The sequence below is a fragment of the Carcharhinus amblyrhynchos genome, chromosome 31, assembly GCF_965287045.1.
Source record: "Carcharhinus amblyrhynchos chromosome 31, sCarAmb.v2.hapA, whole genome shotgun sequence".
Classification (NCBI taxonomy): Eukaryota; Metazoa; Chordata; class Chondrichthyes; order Carcharhiniformes; family Carcharhinidae; genus Carcharhinus; species Carcharhinus amblyrhynchos.
The window spans coordinates 22,390,608-22,397,335 of record NC_137354.1 but is presented as its reverse complement, the minus strand read 5'-3'; positions in this window follow the sequence as shown (position 1 = coordinate 22,397,335).

The window sequence follows — 6,728 nt, the reverse complement described above, 5'->3', positions numbered from 1 at the left end:
ACTGGTCCTGTTGGCAGCACACCCTCGCCAGCATGGGATGGCATCAGTGAGTATTCCCATTGACAATGGTAGGACCAGAGAACCCCGCTGTTGGCCAACAATGTGCCACCTCCCACTGGCAGGAAGCACAGGACTGGGAGGCTGGAGAATCTCACCCCTGGAACCTGCGAATCTTGCTCAGCGATCATCTGTACAACTCAGCCTTGAACACATTCCTTGATCCGAACTCTCTCTGAAAGAGAATTCCATAGGCCAGTGATCCTCTGAGGGAAACACATTCTCCGTATCTCAGTCTTAATTCAGGCGGCACGGTAGCACAGTGGTTAGCGCTGCTGCCTCACAGCTCCAGGGACCTGGGTTCGATTCCTGGCTTGGGTCACTGTCTGTGTGGAGTTTGCACATTCTCCTCGTGTCTGCTTGGGTTTCCTCCGGGTGCGCTGGTTTCTTCCCACAGTCCAAAGATGCACAGGTTAGGTTGATTGGCTGTGCTAAAATTGCCCCGTAGTGTCCTGAGATGCATAGATTAGTGGGTGAAATGGGGATAGGACCTGGGTGGGATTGTGGTCAGTGCAGACTTGATGGGCCGACTGGCCTCTTTCTGTAGAGATTCTATGAATTCCCTAACTCTGGACTCCCCATGGCAGGAGGAACAGCCTCTTAGCGTTCACCCTGTTGTGTCTCCTCAGGACCTTATGGGTGGGAATTTTCCTCCAGACTTGCCCCAAAGCTGGAAAATCCCGTCCGAGATCAATAGACTTTTGCATGGTCCGGCCCCCTTGCCCGCTATGATTCTTGCGGTAGGCAGGATGGGGGAAATCCCCCTCCCCTATATGTTTCCAGTGGATACCCTCTCCTTCTTCTCAACTCCAGTGCAGGCCCAATCTGTTCAGGTTCTCCTTGTAAAAGCATCCCTTCATCCCAGGAATCAGTTGAGTCTTCATTCTCGGGATTGCTGCCAATGCAAGAGTATCCCTCCTTAAGTTTGGAGACCAAAACTGTACACAGTACTCCAGGTGTGGTCTCACCAATGCACAACGATAGCAAAACATCTCTACTTCTCTATTCCTTGCCATAAATGACAACATTTCATTTGCCTATTGAATCACTTGCTACGCCTGCATCGGTAAGATCTCCATAGTCCCAGATGACCATAGGCTGCTCTCCCCTATGAGAGGGAAAGGTGCCCGGAGGCAAGTTAACCTGAGGGTCACCACATCTCAGGCCAGGGATAAGATTGAGAATGCGGGGCCTTCATGAATAACCTCAGCTGGTACTGGAATTGAACCTGCGCTGTTAGTGTCGCTCAATATCACTAACCAGCCGTCCAGCCAACTGAGTTACTAACCTGCACACCAACTGGGTGGCATGGTGGCACAGTGGTTAGCATTACTACCTCAAAGCGGCAGGGATCTGGGTTCAATTCCAGCCTTAAGTGACTCTCTGTGTGGAGTCTGCACATTCTCCTTACGTCTGTGTGAGTTTCCTCCAGGGGCTCCAGTTTCCTCCCACACTCCAAAGATGTGCAGGTTAGGTGGATTGGCCATGATAAATTGCCCCTTGGTGTCCAAAAGTTTGCAGTTTAGGAGGATTGATTATGCTAAATTGCCCCTTAGTGTCCAAAGATGTGCCGGTTAGGTGGATTGGCCGTGCTAAATTGTCCATTAGTGTCCAAAGATGTGACGGTTAGGTGGATTGATGAAGGTAAATTGCCCCTTAGTGTCCAAAGGCGTGCAGGTTAGGTGGATTGGTCATGCTAAATTGCCCCTTAGTGTCCAAAGATGTGTTGGTTAGGTGGATTGGCCATGGTAAATTGCCCCTTGGCGTCCAAGGGTTTGCAGTTTAGGAGGATTGGTTATGGTAAATTGCCCCTTAGTGTCCAAAGATGTGCAGGTTAGGTGGGTTGGCCATGCTAAATTGCCCCTTAGTGTCCAAAGATGTACAGGTTAGGTGGATTGGCCATGCTAAATTGCCCCTTAGTGTCCAAAGATGTGCAGGTTAGGTGGATTGGCCATACTAAATTGCCCCTTAGTGTCCAAAGATGTGCTGGTTAGGTGGATTGGCCATGCTAAATGCAGTGAGTTACAGGAATAGGGCAGGGGTTTGGGCCTGGGTGGGATGTTCTTTTGGTGCAGGCCCAATGGGTCAAACAGCCTGCTTCTGCACTGTAGGGATTCTACGATTCTATCTTCCACATGAGGTTTGAACCAAGTTATAATTTATTGCACTCCAGCAGTATATCTTGCTATTTCTTTCTCCTCCATGTACGCATCCAAGGTGATCCTTAATTGCATCAGTGTTATTCACCTCAATTATTTCTTGTGCGGTGAGATTTTCATTTCAGTCAATCAATGTACTCTGCTGAACAACCCCCAGAATTTCCAAAGATGGGAAGAGGTGAAACGATAAAGGCCCATCATTATTGCCTCACAGCACGGTGGCACAGTGGTTAGCACTGCTGCCTCACAATGCCAGGGACGTGGGTTCGATTCCCAGCTTGAGTCACTGTCTGTGTGGATGCTGCACATTCTCCCCATATCTGCATGGGTTTCCACCAGTTTCCTCCCACAGTTCAAAAGTCGTGATAGTTAGAGTGCACTGGTCGTGCTAAATTCTCCCTCAGCGTACCCGAACAGGCGCCGGACTGTGGCGACTAGGGGATTTTCAGAGTAACTTCATTGCAGTGTCAACGGAAGCCGACTTGTGACGAATAAATAAACTTTAACCATGGCCTATTCCTGAAAACATTGACCAAGGCACCAATGTGATATCCTAAACCCTCAATTTCACCCTTTGCCCCTTGAAGTGAGTCTAATCATGATCGTGAAGACCAGTGCTAATTTGGGAATCCTTTAGAACATAGAACATTCCAGCGCAGTACAGGCCCTTCGGCCCTCGATGTTGCGCCAACCAGTGGAACCAATCTAATGACCCTTGAACCTAAACTATTCCAATGTTATCCATATGCCTATCCACTGACCATTTGAACGCCCTTAAAGTTGGCGAGTCCTCAACTGCTGCAGGCAGGGCATTCCACCCCCTTACTACCCCCTGAGTAAAGAACCTACCTCTGACGTCTGTCCTATAATTACCACCCCTTAATTTAAAGCTATGTCCCCTCATGTTAGCCATCACCATCCGAGGAAAAAGGCTCTCACTGTCCACCCTATTTAAGAACTGACTTCCAGAACTAATTTGCCTTATTCTGAAAGGTTTTGAATGTAAGTCACGGTGTTACTATTCAGCACAGCTTTCTAATTGTGTTTATTGATAGTTGTCTTTGGGGTTTTTGGCTTCTATTAGCACCTACACAAAAAATCCACATGTCCACCCTTTTGCACTCAGGAAGGTCAGCACGTCTCAGACTCCCGATAGCTCCTGTTAACAATCTCCCGTCTGCCTGGGTGTCTTTCGAAACATCACTTCATTGCAGAGCGAAATTCTCGTATCGTGCTTAGCTTGACCAGAAATATTTCACTTGTGGGATGCCCCTGTGCAATTCTGTCCCATTGCTGGCATTGGGCCGGCTGTCGGCTTAAGTCGACAGCAGAATCCGGAGATTCTGCAAAGTTAAGGCAACAGCTCGAAATAGCGGACACCCAACGCATCAAAGGACTCGGGTCACATAACATAGGTTGTCCATCTCCTTAATGCGTGGGGTGATGCCCTACGGGTCAGTCCATTTACATTCCATATTTCAAACAGGGTCATCGGACCCTCGTCACTTTAGTTACGATGGAGCCAGGGTTAGTATCCTTCCCCTCCCACCACAAGGTGCAGCTGCACAGTACGATCCCCAATATCCCACAGAACTAGCTAAGCTCCAATACCATGCCAAATCATTACAGCCAACTATGGTAGGATTGGAGAGATATTACTGCAGAAAAGGTACCCCGCCCTATATCCGGGAACCCTACCAGCTCTATCACCTCACCTGCCCAGTGTCTACACCACCCCCCTCCCCAAGCAAGGCTGTAAAATCCTGCCCATAATGTTCCTCAGCAAGCAATGCGTTTTCCCACGAATTCAGGAGAAGGAAACCTCATACTGAGGAACAGAGAGAAACAGGCAGTCGAATTTTAAGGATGGTGAGCGATCGGCACTCACCACCATGAGGGTCAGCGTTTAACAACTCCCACCGCTGTTTAGCGCTCATTTGAGCATTGATTGGCAGAGAACGAGCCTTCCGTTGTTGCAATGTTGCACTGCCCATGAGAGTTATTGGCCAATCAGATTCCTTTTCTTTCCCACCCACTCTTTCCCCCTATTTTATCCCACCCTTTCCTCCCCCTTTTTCACAATTTTTAATCTCTCTCCCATCATCTCTCCCCTCCCCCAATATCTTAATCTGTCACAGTTTACCCTCTGATTTCAGCTTCTCTGCCATTCACACCTTCTATTCTCTCTATGGGCTGCCATTAGCAGCCTTTCCCCTCGTTTTTTGTGGCTATGACTCATTTTTCATTCCCTCCCCCCGCAGTATAAATATCTCCCACTTTCTATGCCTGTTAGCTTTGACAAAGGACTCGAAACGCCAGCTCTTTTCTCTCCGACCAGATGCTGCCAGACCCGCTGAGATTTTCCAGCATTTTCCATGTTTGTTTCAGATTCCAGCATCTGCGGCATTTTGCTTTTATCTTCAGGTCTTCAACCTGGTCAGGCACAGGGTCTTTGAGAAAGGGAGGTTCTAGGGGACCCAGGACTGAGAGGGGAGGAGACACTTGGAGGAGGAGGAGGGTAGGGGAGGGGGAGGGGGGAAGAAATAGTGTGGGGGTGATTGTGGCAGGGCTTAAGCTGGGGGGGCGGGGGGGGTGGTGGTGGTTCCTGGAGCTACAATCTCGCAGAGCCCCCAAGGGATCAGCAGAGTGAGGCAGGGCAGGGTAAGACTCACAGAAATCATTGAAACCCTACAGTGCAGAAAGAGGCCGTTCAGCCCATCGAGTCTGCACCGACCACAATCCCACCCAGGCCCTATTCCCATACTCCTACATATTTTACCCGCTAATCCCTCTAACTTATGCATCTCAGGACTCTAAGGGGCAAATTTAGCATGGACACTCAACCTAACCCGCACATCTTTGGACTGTGGGAGGAAACCGGAGCACCCGGAGGAAACCCACGCAGACACGGGGAGGATGTGCAAACTCCACACATTAAGCGACCATTAAGTTGCCATTTCCGGGCCTTAATAGATGGAAGAGCAGACCTCCTGTCTGCCTGCCCAAGAATGAAATTACATCAGGGTCTGAGTAGGTGGGCATGTTCCTGGGGGAGGGGGTTGCGGGGAAGGGGGGGTAGGTTGGGTGGGGGGGTTGTCGAATCCCGCCCATTTTTATGCGCCCTCCCTGCCTTAGAACCGCCCTTGAGAGTGGGGGGGGAGTGGCGGGGGAGAGAGGAGGGTAAAATTCGGCTCCGTGGAGCTGGGGTAGGTAACGCAATGAGATAGCCCGTCTCATTAGCGTCGGACTGAGGGCGAACATAAGATACACTCAAAATTGCTGCCTCAGGAAACTGGATATCACGTCTAACTCTGGGGGAAGGGAGTTCTCTGGGAAATAGAGTCCTTACTGGCATTTATTTTTAACCCGATTGTTGAAGGTTTGGGCTTTGAGATTAATGCGGTGGAATCTTGGTTGATCATTGCTTCTCGTAATCTCATACCTCAGCTGTTGTCATTTTTGATGAAACTCATGAGGAGTTATTTATTAATGTTGTTTAATAGTTAACCCGGATATTGTCCGCAATATCGGCCGTTCGCAATGGTCCCTGGTGCTGTTAACTCTCAACCAGTTTGTGCACACCAAAGAACAACACAGCACAGGAAACAGGCCCTTTGGCCCTACAATCCCATGCTGCCCATTTTAACACTCAGTGAGTGCCTCATTCCAACCCTCCTTCTACCTACAACTTTTGTCTACGCCTCTTGGACTCCACAATAAAGGGGGGTGCAAATTTAGAGAATTATATGTGCGCCAGATTAAGGGAGGTCTAATTTAGGGACAATTTGTGAACACCAATCAGCCTAAAAGCACCCTTTTGGGGTGTGGGAGGAGACCGGAGAAAACCCACGCAAGCACGGGGAGAATGCGCAAACTCCCACAGACCCCGACCCAAGTCGGAGATCCGACCCGGGTCCCTGTAACTGCACAGCAAACAGTCACTGAGCTGTCGTGTTGCCCGTCAGTCGGTCCAGTTTAAGCGTACACTAACGGCGTGAAGCTCTAGGCAACTCTCGAAGCAACATCCAAGAGCAGCCCTCGCACGACCCACCGCGTGTATGGCCCCTCGTTGGCCAACAAGGCGGACCGAATCGCCTGTGGATGTAAAACAAAAGACATCAATAAACAGACCAGGTCACCGACAAGTCAGATTGTTCCTTTTTAATGCGGGGTGTAGTATTCTGCTGCTAAGGGGCAGTTGCGATCACCTGTGCTGACGCTTTAAGACTACAAAGTCTAGTTGCTGTAAATAATTCCGGAGGTCATGTCGAGATTAAACGCGGAACGAAGAGTTCAGATTGCCGCGTGCTGGTAAATTCTTGGCTCAGGAACAATGAGTATGAAATGGTTGGGTTTCTTCCTAATAGTTTTTGATACATTGGACATTTGGAAGAGCAGCGTGTCCATACCTATATATATATATCGACTATTAATCCAGAAACTCAGCTAATGTTCTGGGGGACCCGGGTTCGAATCCCGCCACGGCAGATGGTGGAATTTGAATTCAATAAA